This window comes from Silurus aristotelis, assembly GCF_946808225.1.
Source record: "Silurus aristotelis genome assembly, chromosome: 9".
Lineage (NCBI taxonomy): Eukaryota > Metazoa > Chordata > Actinopteri > Siluriformes > Siluridae > Silurus > Silurus aristotelis.
Genome location: NC_139582.1, coordinates 10671864 through 10695328, shown reverse-complemented (window position 1 = coordinate 10695328; position 23465 = coordinate 10671864). Strand labels below are relative to the sequence as shown.

General features: G+C 37.4%; 1 protein-coding gene and 1 long non-coding RNA gene across 5 annotated transcripts in view; one reads left to right on the top strand and one right to left on the bottom strand.

Moving 5' to 3' along the window:
• The window catches only part of adcy7 (adenylate cyclase 7), a 78886-nt gene that overhangs the window by 5134 nt on the left and 50287 nt on the right, over positions 1 to 23465 (top strand). For 2 of the 4 annotated variants that reach the window (XM_083550838.1, XM_083550836.1), the window contains exon 2: positions 20876 to 20957. The gene's annotated coding sequence lies outside the window, so the exon portion shown is untranslated. Of the gene's footprint in view, positions 1 to 14480; positions 14917 to 20875; positions 20958 to 23465 lie in introns of those variants that run through there. The other 2 variants (XM_083550837.1, XM_083550839.1) reach the window with 2 other exon arrangements.
• On the bottom strand, positions 14694 to 15731 carry LOC310731396. The gene is made up of 2 exons (XR_014535186.1): positions 15574 to 15731; positions 14694 to 14995 (listed from the first exon to the last, which is right to left on the bottom strand). It is a non-coding gene; the product is annotated as an uncharacterized lncRNA (long non-coding RNA).

Here is a 23465-nt window from a genome sequence, read left to right as displayed (position 1 = left end):
TAAAGAGAAGTTATGATCAACAGAATGAGTAGCTCACCTCTCATATCCTCTGGTCCATATTGTCAGTTCTTTTGACTCCCATAATTTTTGTAACAATAATGTCAAGATGCGGCCAAAAAAACGTGATCTATTGCATTGTGTAATGTCTGTGGGAGTCAAGTGATAAAAGAACGAACGGTTCGGACCAGAAGATTCAAAAGGTAAACGACTCTGTTTCCTCTGTAATGCACTGCATAGCATATATGCGAGTTACCTGATTAAAGAATGAATAACTCAGACTAGAGGATTAATGAGATGAACTACTAAATTCTGTTTCCCATGTATTGCACCGCATGGCGTGTATGGGAGTCATGTGACAAAAGATACGAACGACTCAGGCTTGAAGAGTTGACGGTAAACTACTCAATTCTGTTTCCTGTACAAAACCTAGAGAGATTTTGTGATTCTTTGCTGATATGCGTCTAGTACAAAATAAAGGAATCACACTTTAAAGACTCGTTCTTAGACTCATTCAAAATTAACAAATTATTTATGAGCAACCCATCACTACTATACATGATAGGGAATAATGCACTTAAAGGAAGTGACTGTACATGGCAGTAGTTAGGATGGAAGGGTTTTTAATTAACAGCACGTTTTATTCCTCTTATCCCTCAGCAATTGCCAGTTAACTTCTAATTCCTTGTTCCTTGTCACTTTAACATGGAGGCGTTCATCGTACAACCAACAAATGGCATGATGCAAGGATTTTAAACGCCTTTTGAGCAACCTTATCAGTTGCCGGTTGATTTAGTAATAAATGACAAATCATACGTTCCTTTTGACTAAGTTTGAATAAAGACGAAATACATCAGGACATTGGCAGTAACTCAACCCTTGAGTAAATACTTGTTAGCATTTATTCAGGTCTTTTTATCAAGGTTAAGTTTCGCTTTTTTGCATGTTATTCAGTTCCTGTTGTGTATCACACCTCTGTAGCAACTCTATTATCTGCACATCATTAGTAGTTTTGACTTTTCATTTAGAAGGAAACGGTGTCATGGCTAAAGAAAGAATGTAGTAGAGAGATGTCGACATGAGCACGATGGGAAACTCTTCCGTTTAAGTGTAAGAAAGGGAAAAAACGTTGCTTTTCAATAAACGCTAACGTCATTATTCCGATCGCCATGATTACAAGATACAAGATATGTTCAATTATTTATTTCATATTCAGTATTCCTTTCTGTTTTAAATTGATGACTGACTGCTTTGTTTAGTATACAAGCGATCCTGTGACGCTAAAGAAAGCATTTTATGACAAAAACATCAAAACCAAAACAAACAGAATTTGACAGCAACAGCATCAGTTGATGGAGGTGATGCCTCCATTTCAAGAAGGCTTTTCTTTCTTGTTATTCATTTGCATGCCTTACTTGGGAAAAAATAAGCATGCAGACTGCATAGTAAGTGTGAAGAGAGCATGAAACCGAAATCATGATTTCATGTTTTTTTCATGACTTTACTACTAATAACTGTTAATGGCTAAAAATAAACCATGCACCTGCTAACGCTACTAAGAAACCAGGAGATGTTTAGATAACAGGGAAAAAAATATTTTGTGTTTTAATGACATCAATAAGGACATCATAAACAAAGTAATGTTATGATTGAGCTTGACTGATTAATAATAGTGCTCAGGCTTTGCTCTGGTCATCTAAAGCAGTTAAACCTGTTCTCATTGAAATTCCCGAACATCCCGAAGTTAAACATCAGCATGTGAAACATTTGATGTCCTGCAAATGTAAAAGCATATCAGTAATGTCCTGCTAAAAGATTTGATATGTTCCTTAGCGAGCTTGTTTAATAAAAAAGTGTAGCGAGCTACATGTAGTGATTTAGTTCATTCAAAAATGTAGTGCGCTAGTCCATTAAGAAATGTAGTGTGCTAGTCCATTAAAAAATTTAGCAAACTAGTCCATTAAAAAATGTAGCAAGCTAGTCCATATTCAAAAATTTAGCAAGCTAGTCCATTCCAAAATGTAGCAAGCTATTCCATTAAAAAATCTAGCAAGCTAGTCCATTCAAAAATGAAGTGCGCTAGTCCATTTAAGAATGTAGCTAGCATATTCATTTAAAAATGTATTGAGCTAGTCCACTCAAAAATGTAGCAAGGTAGTCCATTCAAAAATGTAGCAAGCTAGTCCATTAAAAAATGTAGCAAGCTAGTCCATTAAAAAATGTAGCAAGCTAGTCCATTTAAAAATGTAGCAAGCTAGTCCATTCAAATATGTAGCAAGCTAGTCCATTAAAAAATTTAGTGTGCTAGTCCATTCAAAAATTTAGTGTGCTAGTCCATTCAAAAATGTAGCAAGCTAGTCCATTCAAAAATTCAGTGCGCTAGTCCATTCAAATATTTATAGTGTTAGTCAATCAAAAAATGGACTAGCACACAATGTATTCTAGTCATTCTTGTTCTAAACATTATTCTTGTTCTAAACATTCTTGAATGGCGCTAGTCCATTTAAGAATGTAGCTAGTGTATTCATTCAAAAAATTTATTGAGCTAGTCCATTCAAAAATATAGCAAACTAATTCATTTAAAAATGTAGCAAGCTAGTTTATTTTTGGATTTGAGCAGAATTTACTCAGCATATATCAGCATCAGCTACTAAAACCCAAGTTGTGTCTTTTATTTAGCGGCCAAGCACCTAAGTTGTGTTTGTAATTATTCTTCATGTTGACTAGTAACCAGTAAAGTCCTTCTGAATGGACGGTCGAGTTTTAGACAGTAAGAGCACCACATCTATTCTACTGTAGTTAAGATAAAATGTGAATGCCTGAACACATTCCAGTGGCTTTTCTGTAGACTGCTTTTTTCTCGCTTGTGGCCGAGCAGAACACTTCAATCACTGTTGTTTTTGGTTTGGATGGTATGCTTTCAGACTTAATTAGCTTTGAATAAAAGTGTCTGGAAGGTGACTTATAAAGAGACATGAACTGGTGAAAAAATGTGAATATGTAATGAATTTGCCATGGATTGAAAAAGGAAACCAAATTCTTGGAATGGGACGCAAATGAATAAAGCAGGTTTCAGCAATTCTGCAGCAACATCTGTTTCTTTTCAGACACTCGGCTCTGCTGCAGTTCCACCCTAAAGTGTGTGCTTGATATCCAAATATTTTTTTACATTTTTTTTTATTTTAGAAGCCAGAATTGCACTATAGTCTTTATAGAGCAACCCAGAGATTCCCAAGCAATTGTGTGTGTATGTAAAAGAGAGAGTGAGTGCAATTAAGTTTGCTATCCAGCACAGCTTTATTGTGTCTGGGCTGATTGATCTCACACTATTATGCCTCTGAACAGAGGTCCCTCTGTTTACTGAGAATTGCACTGATCTGTGATGTTGCTATTTCACTTCTAACTAAGGTTGCAAAGGGGCAGAAAACTTTCATAATCTTTCCGGAAACTTTCCACGGGAACTTCATCTGGGAAATTGTGGACATATTCCAAGTTAGAAACGTACAAGGAATTTATGGGAATTTTCAGGAATATATTTCAACATATGGAAATTAATTAGACATTATAAACCGTATCATATGCAAACATAAATATAAACATTCTGTTTGGTCATAAGCTGATATGCATGCAAACAAATACAGATGAAAAATGTAATTCATTCATTCATTCATTTTCTCCCGCTTATCCGTAATTCGGGTCGCGGGGGCAGCAGTCTAAGCAGGCCCCTGCCTTCGACTGCTGCCCAATCCTCACAGCACCGTCCCTTACGGTCCCTCCTGGAGGTGGTGAGCCCACGGGAAGGGAAAAATTTAATATTTATGAAATAATGGAAAAAATGCATGATTTAAGAAATGATCAGTGTTATGGCAGAAGGCACAGTGCATTTAGGGGGGGGACACACGGCCTCAATAGTCCTGCAGTTAGTGTGCTGTGTGCATGTGATTGATGTATGTGCAAAAATAGAAATTCAACTGAAATTGCATTCAATCTGGTTGCTTGTTTGTTTGTTTGTTTTTTGCTTGTTTTCCTTTTGGAACAAAGGCGACCGAAAGCAGGGCAGTTTGGCTGGGGGCGCGTCACACTGATTAACCTGCAAGATTATTCCCTTTAAGTTCCCTGTTATAGGTTTACCTGCAATTTTGTAAAATCCCAGTTTATTCCCATTAATTCCTGTTCAAATTCGATATATTCCCATTAGTTTCCTTGGAAAGTTTCCAGTTTGGAAATCATTTAGATGCGGTTAGAAGATCCCGGTCCATAATCAATATCAAATGCAAAATGTACAACAAAAAAGGTTTCTTTAGAAATGTTCTCTTGTGTGACCCTCATTCACATCACTTGAGGTCACACTAACGATCTGGTAGTTCAGGAAGGTGTTTTTTTTTTATTTATGAACAGGAGGTTTATATGGGTCTCGGTGAGGCAGGTGTGAAAATAACTGAAAGTCATGAGACTTTGACAACTTTGACAACTGAAATGAATATTCTTGGCTCTTTATTTATTTATTTATTTATTTATTTGAAATGCAAAAAGCATGCCAGCTTTGCTTGTAAGGACCAGAACATGTACTCACAACGTCAAAACAGATCTTAGTTAAGCGAATACATGTTTCAGGTCCTTCATTTCGTTTGCGATGCTGTCAGTTTGCGAGCTATGCATCGTGATACATATTGTGTATCATTGAAATGTCTTCACAAACCCTAAACCAATTGTTTTGTTGCATCGCCCACAAGCATTATAAGCTGTTCTTTGACTTTGCAGAAGCACCAGTTTCAAAACAATCACATGTCTGAGAGGAAGCACTTCTCAAACACGTCTTAGGCGTCACCCCGATGTCGGACATTAGCATTAGTTTGTATTGACAAACTGAATAACTGCATAGCTGTAATTAATGAAATTGCATCGGTTTTAAGAGGACGCGTGTAGGAAAAGGTCGAGGATGTAGTTCAGGATTCGGCACACGTGTGGGTGTAGGCTTATGCTTAATGGCAGTTCTCGCTTGTAATGTGTGTGGACTATTTAGCTTCATCCTGTCTCTCTTTTTCTTTCTCTCACACACAAATAGATATATGTTGCCTCCCAGTACTGTTTTAACACATGCTTCATTATTGGATTGTGCTAGGGGACACTGGTGTGACGTCGTTGACGTCTGTGTTACAGAGGAGTCGACGTGGTCATGCTAAAAACAGTCTGGGAATTCTGGAAGTGAGCTGTACTTCAGAGAAATAAACTTCCTGGTCTCACATACTTACCGTAGTCACAGCATTCAGATGCTGTGTGTGAGAATGCAGCAGTCAGTCCTCTTTGGTCCTGTTGTCTCTACAACACACGTCAGAGACAGTAATGAGACAGTAATCAGTCATTGGTCCTGCCTTATTTATAATGCAGCTGTACCTTACTATTTCATGTAACTGTGATACTGTATCTTGCACATGCCCTTGCATGAATGTGTGTGTGTGTGTGTGTGTGTGTGTGTGTGTGTGTCTCTCTGGCACTAGGCCTATTTTGACTCTTGAGCTATAAATGTTAAAGGTTTAAATTTTATTCCCAATGTAAAAGCTCAGTCTAATCACTATACAACGGATACAATGCACTTTTCACAATGCACTTTTGAGATCTGAGATATTGTTTTGTTTTCATGAACGTCTTTGTAAAAAATAAAGTTTATTACAAACTATTTGGAAACACACACACACGCACACACACACACACACACACACACACACACACACACACACACACACACACACACACACACACACACACACACACAGAATCCTCGAGCTCTAGCTAACAACATTGTACATTGTGAAGTCATAAAACTAGGTCTCAGTCTGCTTTATTTAAGTTCAGCGGTGGCGTGTTGTTCTGTGGTTTCTCTAGCTCTTGTTTATGATAAAGTTAGAAACATTGCGGAGAGTTGAGTAGACGTAGCAGTGACTTAGATGCTGGACTTCTGATCAAAAGATCATGAGTTCAAATTCCAGCACCGCCAAGCTGCCACCTTGTCCTGAATAAGACTCCTAACCTTTAACTGTTTTGTTGTATACATGTGATAACTGTAAGTTCTTCTTGATAAGGGTGTGTCTGCCAAATGCCCAAAATGTAAATGTTTAGAGTGACATGAATGTGAAATTCTTACAACCTAATGAAAGTGTAACAGTACACCTTTCTAAGACACTTTAAACTAAAAGCAGTTTAGATTCCTCTATTGCATAAGAGAGAAATAACACACTATGTGCTGGTATATGAAAATAATACACCAACGCCAAGGGGATTTGATGCATGTGCATGTGATGTGTGTTAATCTGCTTACACCACAGCAATTTACCAAACATTTAATCCATGAATAAATGACATGCTGCACATTTTAAGGTTTATAGGTAGATACAAATTTTGGGAACATCCAAGTAAGAAGATATTTCTGGGTCAAAATTTCCGAAACCGGAAAACTTTACCACATGTCCAATAAAATTCTATTTGAATTTACAATTAAAAAATAAAAAAATTTTATTATATTAAATAAATATATAATATATTTATTATTTATTATATAAGACTTATTTATTATATTTATAAAACTCGGGATGAAAACTAAAGTTTGTTTTAATAGTGTTGCTGTTTTGTTTAGTTCTCTCTCTCTCTCTCTCTCTCTCTCTCTCTCTCTCTCTCTCTCTCTCTCTCTCTCTCTCTCTTTCTCTCTCTCTCTCTCTCTCTCGCTCTCTCGCTCTCTCTTTCCCCCTCTTTTGTACTCAGTTTTGTGTGTAAAATTGTCTCCGGAATGATTCAATGTCAATTAGAACAGATGACCTAACGTCTGATCTAAAGGGTAGAGTTAGTGCAGAAATCAACACCTCTGAGTGTAATGTCCTTCAGCGGCTGTGCACTCTGCACCCTCCACCCTGTGGTGTTGTATTTTAAACGGCTCAGCGTCTCCTGTCGTCATATTTTAAGCCCAGCTATTATACTGCTGATGACCCCTTCATACAACAGCTACATGCAGTCAGTGTTTCTATCAGGTCAAGAGCCAGACACTAAAGGGAGCGGCTGCTCAGCAGAAATGTATAAAATGATGCATGGCTGTAAATAATATATATATATATATATATATATATATATATATATATATATATATATATATATATATATATATATATATATATATATACAATATATAAATAAATCACTTTAACAATTTATGATTACCATAATTTATATATAAATTATAAAGTGTACCCATATATAAGCCGCAACCACTGAATTTGACAAAGATTTTTGTTTTAAACATAAATAAGCCGCACCTGTCTATAAGCCGTCTACATTGAAACTAATGAACTTTACACAGGCTTTAATGAAAGACAGAGTCTGTTACACGGTGTAACGGGTGAAATATGTTGCGCTTCCTTTAGGAGCAGAGCGGCATTTTGGGTATAGCCTGGCGCCGCATCTTTCCGCTATTACTGCATGTGTGGAGACCGAGGAATATGTCCTTATTATTTTCTGATGCTCATTTCTAAGTTTCTTTGACTAACCCTAACGCTGTTGACAAGAATAATAAAAAAGCATGAGTTTTGGAAACCTGTTTGTGCTTATATGACTTCTGTTGCAACTGGAGTTAGCGAGCTCTCCCTTCACCCAGACTCATCGCGTTACAATGGCTTGTATCCAAACAGTAGCTGACCAAGAAAGTCATTGTTGACTGTCTTCCTCCTTCCTTTCACAACTATTTCTCTTGGGAGTTTATTTTTGGCATCGTCGTGCGTTTAAGGAAAAAAAAATGTTCTCCCGATGCCGTGCAGCTCAGAACACAGGTGAGGTGCGTTTTTTGGTTTCTGTTCGGAAATTTCATTGGTCTAATGTTATGGGGCTCAGTTTTTTTGGCTTGAAGTTTGTGAAACCGGAAAAAACCCAAGAAAATAAATAAATAAGCCGTTTCGTTGTTTAAGCCGTGGGGTTCAAAACGTGGGAAAAAAGTAGCGGCTTATAGTCTGAAAAATATGGTAGAAGGCCACTAACTGCCACATAAGTTCAGTGTCATAGAATTACTGTATACCTTTATAGTTTTTACACACCATGATGAAACTGTGCCACGAAGTAAAATGAAGTACAAACAGAAATAAGAAAACATAAGTAAATAAAATATTTTGTTTTTCTGTTTGGTGCTGTATTTAGGTGGCAGCTTTTATACAATTTAAAAACTACTACTATGTTTGCAATCTAAGCTTTATTTATTTATTTATTTATTTATTTATTTTTTACTTCTATCCAGATGAATACAGAATAAAGGCATTGGCTGGTTTGCTGACTGTAAACAGATAACAATAAACAAATCCTATTCAGTGTACAGAATCGACTCCAAAGCTTAGAGTAGTATTTACTCTTGGTTGTCAGTGTGTGTCGAATCATTGAATCGACTCTTTTTGGGTTAAGAACCAAAAGCAGAGTGAAGACTTGATTATTTTTGGCTTCTTCACCCATATGTGGCTTTTCCCTGAACTGTTAACAGAAATTTGGAGGCACACAATTGTTTTAAAATGTCTTTGGATGTGGTAGAATAAAATTTTCCTCTTGAACTGGAAGACCCCCAACTGTTTAATGAAGATATGGTTTACTGTACATGGGTTGGATTGTAAAATCTCGAGTGTCCTGCTGTGGAGCTCTGACCTTAACCCTGTTGAAAACCTTTGGGTTGAATTGGAACTTGATGCTCTTTGGATGAATGAGCACATATCTCTGCAACCCCATTCGAAAATCGAGTGAAACATCTTCCCAGAAGAGTGGAGGTAATTATGACAGCAGATGGGGACTAAATGTGTTCAGAAACCACAGATGCTAGAAACAGAGCTTCAGTACTTCCTTCTAAGGACTCACCTTATAGGCAAACCATTCACATGAGCCCGTGTTCATTTTCAACCTGAGTTGTCGTGCAAACAACTAATTGTTTTTGGCCAAAGTAGCACATGTAATAGTTTTTTTGATAGCTCATAATTATAAAAGGAAGGAAAAACTAAAGAATACATGACAGTTCATAACTTAACAATATTACAGTCACAGTCAGGCAGTTATCCTGAACACCAGCAGGGCTGTGATTTAGCGGTACATCACCGCCATGCTCATATTCACTATAACTTCACAATTGTAACGTTAGGGGAGGTTGTAGCTTAGTGGTTAAGGTATTGAACTTTGGCTGTAAAGGTTGTGAGTTCAAATCCCAGCCATACCAAGCTGCCACTCCTGGGCCCCTGAGCAAGGACCCTTAAACCCATACCTGCTCAGTTCTATGAATGAGATAATTGTAAGTCGCTTTGGACGAGCGCGTCTGCCAAATGCAGTAAATGTAAGATGGCTAAAAGTTCTGTTTTATTTCTCTGTATTTTTGGCCCATTGCACATTCACAGCTTCACACATCGACCACAATGAACAAAATGGAAGTATTACCAATTATGAGTCATAAAGATGACAGCACAGAATAAGACAGTTTCCATACTTTATAAGTACCGCTTTGTTTGTAGTAATGCCCTCTAACATTTTCCATTAATGTGTTTTTAGTCTAAATGTAGTAACATCGTGCGCCACAGCATGCTGCATGACACACTCCAGCTGAGAATGAAATGCTTTCAGCTTTTTTTATTAGTCAGTTTTATTATAAATTTTTGTTGCAGGCATTTCTTCATAGTTGCAACTTTTGATTCGTGCCACACGCTACGAATATTGATTTAGTAGCTTTTTACATCTGTGGAAACAATGTGTGCCATAAATGTAGTGTGTATAATTTGTCCCATTTTTGTGCATCAGAAGATACAAGAAACATAATAAACATATAATAGAAATTATATCTTTTAAACAAATTAATGAGATACGAGAACCAACGAATCGTAGAAAATTAACAGCAATATTACAGATAGGGAAAAATCACATATTTTATTAGTATTTATACTGGTGTGTGTGTGTGTGTGTGTGTGTGTGTGTGTGTGTGTGTGTTGAGCACCAACCTTATCTTTCCTTGAAAGACTTTGTGTATTGTTGAACATGAACACAGGAAATGACCCCTATAAAAGCACACACTAGTGTGGACAGAAATGAAGCAGGACTACACTTTGACGTGTATTTTCCATTCATGAACACACACACTCCCAAACCTGCATGAATATCTTTCATATTTATTCAAAATCAGTTTAATAATATATCATTTCAAAAACTGATCTAAGTATTGGTCTGGTAGTAATGGATGACAAATCAATGAAACCAAAAATCCAACAGATCGATTTAGAAACACAGCTGTGCTTTCAAAGCAAAACGCGCAGACTTAATCTGCTCTCCGCTAGTTGTGTGTCATCGGCTAATAAGTGTGTCTGAGTTGTTTGTTGTACAGACATCAACGTTATTGATCCAGTGTTGAATATGGTTTCCCAGAGCACTCATTAGATTATGTTCCATTAACGGTGATGTCATGTTTCATCATCTCTTCTGATCAGGAAGTTGTTGTCAAACCGAAAAAATAAAAATAAACGTGAAATTAATCAACATCCTGATTTGGACGGTTGATGTGGCAATACACATCGCTATATAAGTAGGCTAGTATTACACAAACACACACAAACTGTATAATCATTATTATTATTTACTACTGTAAAGCTTCTGTCCAGCATGTGTCTGGGGAATTGTGAACACAGGCTTCCAGTTACAGAGCTTTTAGCAATGTGTACAATATCACAATATTGGCCAGAGTTTATACTCAAAGCCTGATGGGTGAAATAAATAAAGACTTTTCCAAGAAAGATGCAATTGTCTGCATTTTATCTGGCAGAGATAAAAACTACCAAGATGCCTTTTCAATTCATTCGCACTTCTTATGCTGTTGTACACACCTCCATCAAACCTCCCATTCACCTACTTATCCACTCATTCAGGCAACCAACCACCCAATTAACCATCCATCTTACCATCCCCTCAACCAACCAATATCTCACCCACCCATCAACTAATCTATTAATCCACCCAACTAACCTTTTATTAAGCAATTTTTCCACTGTGGGACGGATACAGGTATAGTTTATCTTATTCATTTGCCAGAGGATGAAAGAGTAATAAAATATTCTACTCAAGTTTTAACAGTGGGGGTGGGGTGGGGGATTCAAATTTAGGGGATATAAATTTCAATTTGGTTGTTTTTAATCGAAGGAACACCTTTACAAATTAAAGTGCAATAGAATGGCATTTATGAAATGCAGATTCAGAATTCAGACTTCTGATTCGACGGCATTTCCCCGTGTCTGCATCCCCGGCGTCTGTCTTGCCCTTCTCCATCTTTCTTTCGTGTGAGTTAGCGTTAGCGTTCGATCCGAGGGCATGATTTCTATTCCACTTGCATTATTTAGATTTCTTTATTTATTGTTATTCAGTAAAGGATAGAATTTTAAATGTAGTTAAGTACAATACTAGAAACAAAACATACTTTAGTAAAAGTAAAATAACTAATTTCAAACGACTTTAAAAAGTTGAAGTACACACAAAAACACTTAATTACAGTAACACAAGTAAATGTAATTTGTTTCTTTCCACCTCTGCCAATTGTCCCTTCAGCTAGCCATCCATTTAACCAACCACCCATCAACACAAATATCTAACCCCAACTAACCATTCAACCACTAATCTATCCCTCCCTCCCTCCCTCTCTCTCTCTCTCTCTCTCTCTCTCTCTCTCTCTCTCTCTCTCTCTCTCTCTCTCTCTCTCTCTCTCTCTCTTTCTCTCTCTCTCTCTCTCTTTTTCTCTCTCTCATGCACACATTCTGCCACCAGATCTTCACCAGATCCTGACCAAATACATACACCCAGAATTTTTTTTTCTGGAAAGTAATAATAATAATAATAATAATAATAATAATAATAATAATAATAATAATAATAATAATCTAGCTATATGATTTATCATATATCAATCATATCAATAATCTGACTCTGATTGGCTTAGATTTGGTTGTGTTCGAAAAAGTTATCAAATTTAAAAAAAAATGGATCACCCACATGTTCTGTTTACCCAAGCAGTCACTAGCAGTCTGCTGCACTATTGTTATTGTACATAGTGCGTGTTTTGAAAATGTGAAGCAGTGACGTCAGATACCAAAAAGTATGTTAGGAGCGTGTGCGTGTAAGTGTTTGTGTACGTGCGTGTTCTTCATCTTCGAACAAGCCATGACCAGCAGAATAAAGGAACTTTTACAGTGGGTGTAAAAAAGTGGATTAAAATGCAGGTTTTATTTATTTGTTTTATTCCATCATTTATATATAACATGCAGGTGTGTTTGTGTGGTGGGTATATTATATAAAAAATCTAATGTCTCATAAAAAAGACAATACTGTGTGGTATAGCACAGAGAAGAATATTAAGATAATATTATGAAGAAATATATTCATTATGTTCACCTTGTTGAATCCTATTTATCTTGTGTAAAGGGATCCTGCTTTTTTGTGTGCAAGATCAACAAGATTACCTGGTGTTTGGAGGAAGGTGGTTGCATTATTGCCTGTTTGGTTTAAGTGTGTGTTTTTTTTTTTTGTATTATCCCCAAATGCTCAAGGTACAACTTGCTTTCCCTCATGGCTTCTGCCTTTTTCTGTCTGACTCCATTCACATCTGGTGATCCTATCGCAATTGGACTGTTCTCAGTACAGGTATAACCGTGTCAGCAGTGTAAAACGTGTACAGTAGCCAACAAGCTTTCCGAAATTAGCACTTTTAATAAATAAAAAAATATCAGTTTACATTGAGGTTCAAGCCATCAGAAAAATAGTATTAAGATTTCAAATAATTAATAGAATGCATTGGAATAATAATGAGCCTGTAATGTGGCTATAATGAACGTAAAAACCCGCCCAAATACCAATCATCCAGCTACCCATTATTCTAACTGTCCAACCCTGTCTTTTGAGTGTGTTTTGCTTTTAATAAGATGAGGAAGAGTTCCCTTTTGAGTCTGATTTCCCTCTAGGTTTATTCCTAATATTGTATGTTTTTTTTTCTTACCAACTTGCTTATTATCCATCTATCCAATTATTGACCTAACCAACCAACCCATTCATTTGTTCAATTAGCCAACCAACCACTGAACCACCCTCATCCACCCATCCAACCACCCATACACTTACCCCACCCACTCAAATATTCACCCAGCCACTTGCTCCTATACCCTCCTAATCACTCAAACTACCACTCTGTCTATCTCAAACTGTCTATCCATCCACCCACTCATTTTCTTACATTCACTTCTTCTTCTCTCTCCTAAACAGGCTCTTCTCTGCTTGTTTGTTTCGTTTCCTCTTTGCCCCTCCTCTCGTACATTTGCTGTGAAAAAGCTCTCATTAACATTCAAAGCCCTGGCCTTAAACCAACTAGTTGCGTAGTCTGCATCTTTACACACATGCATGTACAGAATTCATTTCAAATGCATTTAGAAATCTTTGTGCATCCACATTTTCAGGCATACAGTACAGCTCTATGATGCCACAATGCTTTGAGAGCATTTATCAGGGTCTCATTTCGGCTGTTACTGTAGAGTTCTGTTTTGTAAATTTTTAAAGGTACAGTGTTCATTTACTGCGTGTGTGCGATGTCTATGCAAGTTATCATTATATAGCTGCATTAATTATTTAATTCCGTGTGCATTACAGAGATTCTGTAGAGCAGAAGGTAATCATCGGTAATGACTGCACATATGGAGAAGAGAGAGAATGAGCAGAAGGAAAAAAAGAGAAAGGCGAAGCTTATCTCAAGAGACGGATAATGCAAGAGCTCTGTTTTCTAACCAAACCAACAACATCCAAAGCTGCTGAAAATCTACAATGCAGTCCTCATCAAACATCGCATAGTTTCCGTTCTGTCCCGCGTTTCCGAGAGGTGAAGTAATGGATAACAGTGCAGTTAAAAGTACAGATTAAGGGAATTGTCCAAACAGACATTCGTTTGGATATGTCCCATATGCTAGTGAAGGAAGATTAAAGAGCTCGCAGTAGAAATTCAGGATACCGCATGTACAAAAGAGAACGGCGCAATTTTTTTACCCTCCGCATTTTATCCTTATTAATTTCCAACTGGTAAATTAGTGGTTAGGTGTAGTGCTCTGTGCCAGTAGGGTGGATAGAATGGAGAAATTGTCTACTCGTAGTTATTACCAACTGCCCCTAGACCACGGTGTCTTACACAGAGCCTAACAAGGTTTGTGTGAAGGCGTGTGTGTAGACATTGTAAAAATTAATCTGTAAGGAATATTGAAAACTCTCGTCTGTTCTTCTAATTTGTCCGCTGGATGCCTGCAACATACAAAAAAAGGTTAATTCAGTTATCTTTCATCAAATTATTTCTCTTTCTGTCTGGTTCTCTTTATGCGGTTCTGTTCTGCTGTGTTGTTAGGGAAATGAGTCATGGTTGCTAAGGAAATGAGAGAAAGAGCGAGAGAGAGCGAAAGTGTGTGTGTGTGTGTGTGTGTGTGTGTGTGGTTAGGTTGTGTCGAAGTAATTTCTGACTGGCCTTGATGCTCATGTGTGCTCATAGAAAATGGCAAGTTTCGTCTTCTGCTTTTGTGTGGCTGCTTTTAGTACTGAAACCCGCACACAAAAAAATGATCTCAGAGCAGTGTAATGCATGCAAACTAAAAGCAAGCAACCAGAAACGAAATGAACACGGCATACTTCATCAGGAATAATTTGTCAGATTTGCTGGCAAGACCAGTTTAGCTTTATTCGCAAGACTTTAATTTACCACCAAAACCCACATTTGCTGTAAGACTGCATTCATGAGCAGCACAATGTTATCGGAGTTTATTTGTGTTTGCGATATTTCTCCCCGGTTTGGTTATCTGCCAACTCTCACCCATCTTGTTTATCAAAGTTGATGCAATGCCATGTTTTTTCCCTCCAAGACAGGTAAAGCCAGCTCGAAAGAAAGTGCGTTCAGCCTTCTTCATACAAGTACACAGGTGACATGCAGCTCTGATTTTCTGATCTGCATTACCAGCATTTACTTTTTTAGCAGTATTGTATGTAAAATATGTGTATCTTGAGCCTGAAAAAGCATTTTACAGACAGCAACAGAAAGACAAAAACATTGGGACATTTGTATTTCCTCATATTGTAAATTAGACAAGATTTTCTTTTTGTCTTGTGTTTACTTTTCTGTAGCGCTTTATTGTCTATCATGTACTTTCATGCTAGAACAAATGCTTTAGGATCTACCATTAAACAGAGCATATATAAGAGTTAGTACACTGTAGATAATCGAATGCATTTCATTTGTGTGTATTGATTCAGTGGTAGATTAAATATTTTTATTTTTATTTTTATTTGTTTTTACTAAAAACCACTTTTTACACCCAAAAAAGTAGAAAAGGAACTCTATCTCTGTCAAGATCTACAGTATAGCAACAATCAACAACTAGTGTTCACTGCTTGCCAAAAGCTAAAAGCACACATACTGAACTTCATTTGGTCAGACTTTTAGACTGTTCGTCTTTACTACAATTAACACCTTTTCGTATGAGACAAACCTGCTCGAAAGGAGGAGATTACACACCAAGGACTCACCTGCGGTATCCTGTCTGTACATGTCGGCTCATACTTTGTCTGTCCCTCACACACTCACTCACACACACACACACACACACACACACACACACACACACACACACACACACACACACACACACACACACACACAATGCTTTTGAAGCACGCTGCCATAACACACCCATTTATTCACCGCCTTTATCAGCATGTCTGTAGTCTGCAGTTACAGTGGTTTGAAAAAAGTGTTGGTCAAACTTTAATGTTTTAGATCATCAAACTAATTTAAATATTAGTAAAATATAACAAGTGAACACAACATGCAGTTTTTAAATGAAGGATTTTTTTATTGAGAAAAAACTAAATCCTAAACTACATGGCCCTGTGTGAAAAAGTGTTTGCCCCTAAACCTAATAACTGGTTGGGCCACCCTTAGCAGCAACAACTGCAATCAAGTGTTTGCAATAACTTGCAATGAGTCTGTTACAGCGCTGTGGAGGAATTTTGGTTCACTCATCTATGCAGAATTGTTGTAATACCGCTACATTGGAGGGTTTTCCAGCATGAACCGACTTTTTAAAGTCATGCCACAGCATCTCAATAGAATTCAGGTCAGGATTTTGACTAGGCCACTGCAAAATCTTCATTTTGTTTTTCTTCAACTATTCAGAGGTGGACTTGCTGGTGTGTTTTGGATCATTGTCCTGCTGCACAACCCAAGTTCGCTTCAGCTTGAGGTCACGAACAAATGGCCAGACATTCTTCTTCAGGATATTTTTGGTTACCAGCAGAATTTATGGTTTTATTTATCACAGCAAGTCTTCCAGGTCCTTAAGCAGCAAAACAGCCCCAGACCATCACATTACCACCACCATATTTTACTGTTGGTTTGATGTTCTTTTTCTGAAATGCGGTGTGACTTTTATGCCAGACGTAATGGGACACACACCTTCCAAAAAGTTCAAAAAATGTTCAAGATTTTCTGGCAAAACTGAGACGAGCCTTTATGTTCTTTTTGCTCAGCAGCGGTTTTCGTTCAGAACCACGCCTGCAGTTCTTTGGATGCTGTTGTGGGTTTTTTTGTGACCTCTTAGAGAAGTCGTTGCTGTGCTTTTGGAGTAATTTTGGTCGGCCGGCCACTCCTGGGAAGGTTCTTCACTGTTCCATGTTTTTGCCATTTGTAAATAATGGCTCTCACTGTGGTTTGCTGGAGTCCCAAAGCTTTAAAAATGGCTTCATAACCGTTTCCACACTGATAGATTGGCATGCTGTCTAGCTTTTGAGGATCTTTTGGTCTACTGCACTTTGTCAGGCAGGTCCTATTTAAGAGATTTATTGATTGTGAACAGGTGTGGCAGTAATTAGGCCTGGGTGTGCCTGGAGAAATTGAACTCGGGTGTGATAAACCACAGTTTTAACAAACACTTTTTCACACAGGACCATGTAGTTTTGGATTTTGTTGTCCCTCAATAATAAAAACCTTCATTTAAAAACTGCATGTTGTGCTCACTTGTGTTATCTTTTACTGATATTTAAATTAGTTTGATCATCTGAAACATAAACGTGTGACAAACATAAAAAAAAAAAAAGAAATCTGCAGGGGGGCAAACACATTTTCACACCACTGTAGAATTAGGCTGTTATTTACTACTTGTGAGAAAAACCTATTATAAAAGTACAATAATAATCTGTGATGGTGTGTAATGGAACATACTTAAGTGCAAATTTTTAAACGTGTTGTTTTCAGTGTCAGTGTAACCTGGGAATACCATCACTGGAAAACAACCAGAAATCGGGAAGACCTTCAATGAGCTCAACCCTCGAAAAACCATAAAAAAAAAAAAAACATTCGTTAAATTGCGCATGTTGATCGTCTGAGAATAATACGTAGATTCCCCTAATTGATTTATTTACTGATTTAAGCGTGTAATGCGGATTATTTTTATTTAATGAGTGAATCATTAGGGGAAAGGCATAGATATTTGGGCTGATTTCATTTTAGCCCATACTGTAGATTTTTATTTTTTTTATTTTTGTAACTTTTTTGTATAAAGATTATTTTACTATAAAGTCCAAAACACTACAGATCTAAAAAAAAGATCGAGTGACAATACTGATTCACTCCGCTCATCACTGACCATCCAGTCAGGTGAGTACATTTGGTGAAATTTGGGAAATATAAGAGTGGCTGGAATACATTTAAATGGGGTTGCCTTCATTCCAAGAACTGTTTATGAAAATTGCTTTAAAAGTGCTGAAAAGATGTCCTGAGTTTTCCAAAACAAGTATCCACCCTATGTACTAATGTATGCAGAAGATAGCACGAGCAGCCCCCTGGAGAGTCTCATGACCAGTCAGGACTGCATTTCCTGCTGAAGTGTTTATCATACAAATGGCAACAATGGCTTCATGAAAAGCAACATGGTGTTGCAATGCTATCTTGTCAAATCTGGCACAGTAAATGAGTGTATGATATAATTTACTTGAATTAGGCTGCTGGTTCATCACAATCAAGGATGTAGTAGGAGCTGGTTAGCATGTGCCAGTTTGCATTTTTAGTGTACATGCTTATTTACTGAGAATTATGTCTCATTTGCCGAATTTTGTGCATGTCTGCTTTTACTGTGTTTTGTATTCACCGTTGTTGTGAATAGAGAAAATCTGAGAGGTAGACAGAGGTGTTTTTGGAGGTTATTTGCTTTGTGTTCATCAGTCTGTCCTTTTAGTGTGACTGTTTACTGCAGAACATACAACCCTGTTCACCCCACAATGAAAAATGTTATGTGAATGTGTGTGTGAATCAGTTTTTGTGTGTGTGAGCATGTGTGTGTGTGTGTGTGTGCGTGTTAAAAGGAGGATGAATAATGATCTGTGACAGCACTGTCATTACAGCTAAGCTAATAATCAACCAACAGTCCACTCACACACACACACACACACACACACACACACACACACACACACACACACACACACACACACACAATGTTAACAACTTCATAGTTGAGCTCAAGAGCAGCTAAGTGTAAAAAAGACAAATAAGCACCTTAATACTACATCCCTTTTTCTGTGCATATTTCTGTGTGTGTGTATGTGTGTGTGTGTGTGTGTGTGTGTGTGTGTGTGTGTGTGTGTGGGGGTGTTGGGGGGGTGGGGGGGGTGTTTCATTCCCTACCGTGCTCTACCTTTCTCTTTCATTAACTTCCCCGCTCTACTCTATCTTTCTCTTTTGTACTCTTCCCTACTCTACTCCACTTTTCTTTCCGATACCCTTGCCTACCCTACTCTTCCCTTCTCTTTCCCTCTGTACTCGTTCCTGATCCTGTTATACAGTACTCTACCCTGCTTTCCTCTGCCCTGCTGTAATTTCTGAAACTGGTGTGTTGGATGAGTTTAAGAATTGAATCCTGAACATTTTAGTGTTCAGGATATAGCCAGAACGATTACTTTACACATTACAGACATTGGTTTTGTCTTTTGGCCTTTAAAACACAACACTCCTGATTATAGTGTGTGTGTTTATGTGAGTGAGATAAATAGAAAGAGAAAGTGTGTGTGTGTGTGTGTGTGTGTGTGTGTGTGTCCAAACAGGCTAGCATGTTTTTACTTGCGAAACGTTTTAAACTTGAGCTTTTGTAATGCATTCCACGTCTCATAGCCACGGTGACAGTCAGTGTGTAAGAGAACTAGGGCTCACACACCGTTGCCCAGTGTCTACACACACACAGAGAGAGAGAGAGAGAGAGAGAGAGAGAGAGAGAGAGAGAGAGAGAGAGAGAGAGAGCTGAAGCAGCGTAATTGAACACTGAGGCACCCAACTACTCGCACAACAAGTGCTTTGAGATCAGAGCAACTGGGGAGAGGAGTGTGGAGAGAGGAGATCTGGCAGATGATAGAAAAAGGAGAGAGAAAGAAATAAAGAGAGCAAGAGAGAGAGAGAGAAAGAGAGAGAGAGAACACTAATTCTGCACACACATTAGTCTGTTTGCTTTGTCTGAATTAGCATAATTTATTATTTTTTTATTTCCTGTTTAATTTTATTTTCTAAAGTATTTCTATTGGTCTGGAATATGAAGATCTTTTGTGCCACTAAGACATTTCACAGCCTGATGTGCTGATGTTTCTTTTACATGGCATATGCACAGATTCATGGCAGTTTGAAAAGTTTGTATTTTAGGTCGGTGAGTTCTGAAGGCAATTCTGTAAAGTTTGTGAGTTGTGACCGAGAATTACGGAGTTACATAAGTTATGGTTTAGCTGTAAAAGTTATGTAACTCTTCTGGTTGCATTTCTTGGCCACAGATATCCATCTTGGGATTCAGCACAAGTAGTTTTTTAGATCTGAGATGTGCAAAAAGATCACAAGGCTTCTTCAGTTCCCATACCAAATAATAAGAAGAGATTTTCCTTCTATACATGATTTAATGTTTAGAAACAGAAAATCTTTGCCGCGACAACAAATTTTTGAGACTAACAAGCACAAAGTAAAACGTTTTTATATTATGAAAATGTGAATTATTAAGGTCATCTTAAATAATGAATTTACATGGTTTTGAATGCGCCTAATTTTGGTCTCGACTTTTCCTTCCTTATCGAGAACAGATATCAGTTTCAGCTGAACTTTCTGCAATTCGATGAATATCGTAAATTACATTGACATTATACACGCCACTGTAGCCTTAGCAAATCTTCTCTTATATTAACCAGATGCAAAATAAATATCCAAAATGTAACCATATTTAAATAGACTGCAGTCAGTTTTGAACATTTGTAACACACACACACAAACACACACACACACACACACACACACACACACACACACACACACACACACACACACACACACACATCCACAAACTAATGCGGGTGAGTCAGCTAATTACCGATGACCAACTGTAATGACAAAATGAGTCTATGGGGCCATCAAATACATTGTGTGCAGCATAGCTAACAAACACCACACACTTACACACACACTCACTTGCACACACAGTAATCTGATGTCAGTGTTCGAACGGGTTACAGTGTGCACCTACTCTTACAGTTTAGAATAGCATAAAGTATAACATGTACTACACTCACCTACTCATCAGCTCTGTGTGTGTGTGTGTGTGTGTGTGTGTGTGTGTGTGTGTGTGTGTGGGTGTGTGTGTGTGTGTTTGATGGAACTAGAGAGCACAATGTTAATGCAAACAAAAAATATATAAAATAACAAAAAAGCCTGAAAGATCTGATCGAGCAGTGAGTAAGTCTGTCTTATACTGACTGAAATGTCAAAACTGGAAAAACTTTAAATGACTTTAAATCTGTTTCTGTGTAGGTTGTGAGGTCACTGTTTAGTCTCGAGAAACTCCAGACTCTGAAACACACCCCAAACTGAAAGCGACCGTCTGATTTGCATGGTGAGTACTTGATTTTTATTCATCTGTTTATTTAGCCTTCTGGAAAGAACCTTCAGATGACACCGTGGACCAAAACTAACTGCTGTGTTTTTTTCCCCACCTAAACAATTGGAAAATTATTTACTTAGGATACTTAATAATATTTTAGCCATCATGCTCTGTATAGAGCTCGATTTGATAACCAGAGTGTTAAAAAACTTTGATCTAAAATCTCACTAGCTAGAGAAATTCACAATCCTGTTGTGTGCCACATCCCATGGTAAAAACTGTAATAAAATCCAGTCAATGTATTTTGTAATCGGATAATGGCTTTTAAAGTGGTGTATAAATGGGGTTAAAACAATCGAATGATGGTGGTTCAGAAATTGTGGACAGATTCCGTTAATTGTGTTGGCTGTCAAGTTTCACATGTCGCTACTTTAAGATTATTAATATAATAATAATTGATGATAATTTTAATAATTAGATAATTGTCATCCATTTGTCATCTCATTATATGATTTGTCTGTCTTTACCATTTTATCCTTTATTAATTGCACACAGTCTCAGCATTTCAGTGCTTATAAATGCTTACAGGTGAATAAATTAGTGTAGTTAATTAAACATAAATAAATACATTTATTTGCTTCTTTGCTGATGGTAGCGTATATAGATCAGTGGAGTGAAGGGACGAAGACGAGGCTTATGTAAACTGTAAAGAATTTTGAATAAGCAGAATGAAGGACAAATGTTTACGTAAGCAGACTTTAAAATGGTAAAATTTTACTTCCTATTGAGACATGCACAAAAGATAAGCGTATAGTGTGCAATTTCACAAGAAAATAGTGAAAATAGTGTAATAACACCATCTGAAGGGCTTCATAAGCCACAACACGCATATGGGAATATTAATGTAATTCAGTCACACGCGCGCGCACGCACACACACACACACACACACACACACACACACACACACACACACACACACACACACAGTGCTGGGAGTTCCCTTTAAATGACCCCACCACAATGAATTTGCTATTGTCTTTATTTCCTTAGGATATCACTATTGCCTTTTTATGAGGGTGGAATATATTTCCTGGGAAATCTTCCTTCTGTCTTTCTGTTCAACTGTAATAGTATCCCCCTTTCTGTTTCATTAAAGCCCAGTAGTCCTGAAGGATTGAAAGGAAATGGTGCTGAGAGTACGCAAAAAAAAAATCATAGCACAAAATCATTCATTATCGTGATGGCTTTTGATCTTAGAAAGTCTGATGATGCAGAAATCGTAATGGCTCTGGCTCACTGGTTCACTGAGACATGTGCCTATATCACGTTCCTCTTCCGTTTTCATTTATTTAATTGAATGTAATCGTAATTGAATGTTGTCCATTTTGGCACGAACGCTGTGCTTTAATGATAACGACGCTTTGTATAATGTTGTTTTTATTACATTTTATCTCCAGCTCCAGTAGTTTGCGTGGACAGTGCAGATTTGTGATCTGAGACTTTATTTCCTTTTCCTTTCCAAAGTAATGGGCTGTAAGGGAAGGGCTGGGTTACGACTACATGAGAAACGATAGGATAAGAGGTGAAGAGAGAAAGACTGTGAATAAAGGAGAGGTGAAGAGCTTGTGTCAGATCTAAGCACGCAGCACAGACGTCCTGTGTGTCGATGAACAGACCCTCTACTTTTTCTACCCTGCAGATGCTGTGTTACTATTTAATTGGATGTCTGAGTCTGGACTCTGTATCTTCCCAACACACTCTGCTTAATCATTCACATGCTGTTCGATCTGTCTGTTTATTTAAAATTCATTACTTGCTTGTAAACAGATAGTTCTTGTTTTCATACCTGGAAAACTTACATAATGTAGCCTTGAAAACAAATTCCTGAGTAAAACACTCACTTTACTACTGTATAATCCCACAGTTACTGAGTAACACACTCACTTTACTACTGTGTAATCCCACAGTTACTGAGTAACACACTCACTTTAATTTAATCCCACAGTTACTGAGAACACACTCACTTTACTTATGTATAATCACACAGTTACTGAGTAACACACTCACTTTACTACTGTATAATCCCACAGTTACTGAGTAACACAATCACTTTACTACTGTATAACCTAACAGTTACTGAGTAACACACTCACTTTACTACTGTATAATCCCACAGTTACTGAGTAACACACTCACTTTACTTATGTATAATCACACAGTTATTGAGTAACACACTTACTTTACTACTGTATAATCCCACAGTTACTGGGTAACACAATCACTTTAATTTAATCCCACAGATACTGAGTAACACACTTACTTCACTTATGTATAATCACACAGTTACTGAGTAACAGACTCACTTTAATTTAATCCCACAGTTACTGAGTAACACACTCACTTTACTTATGTATAATCCCACAGTTACTGAGTAACACACTCACTTTACTACTGTATAATCCCACAGGTACTGAGTAACACACTCACTTTACTACTGTGTAATTCCACGGTTACTGAG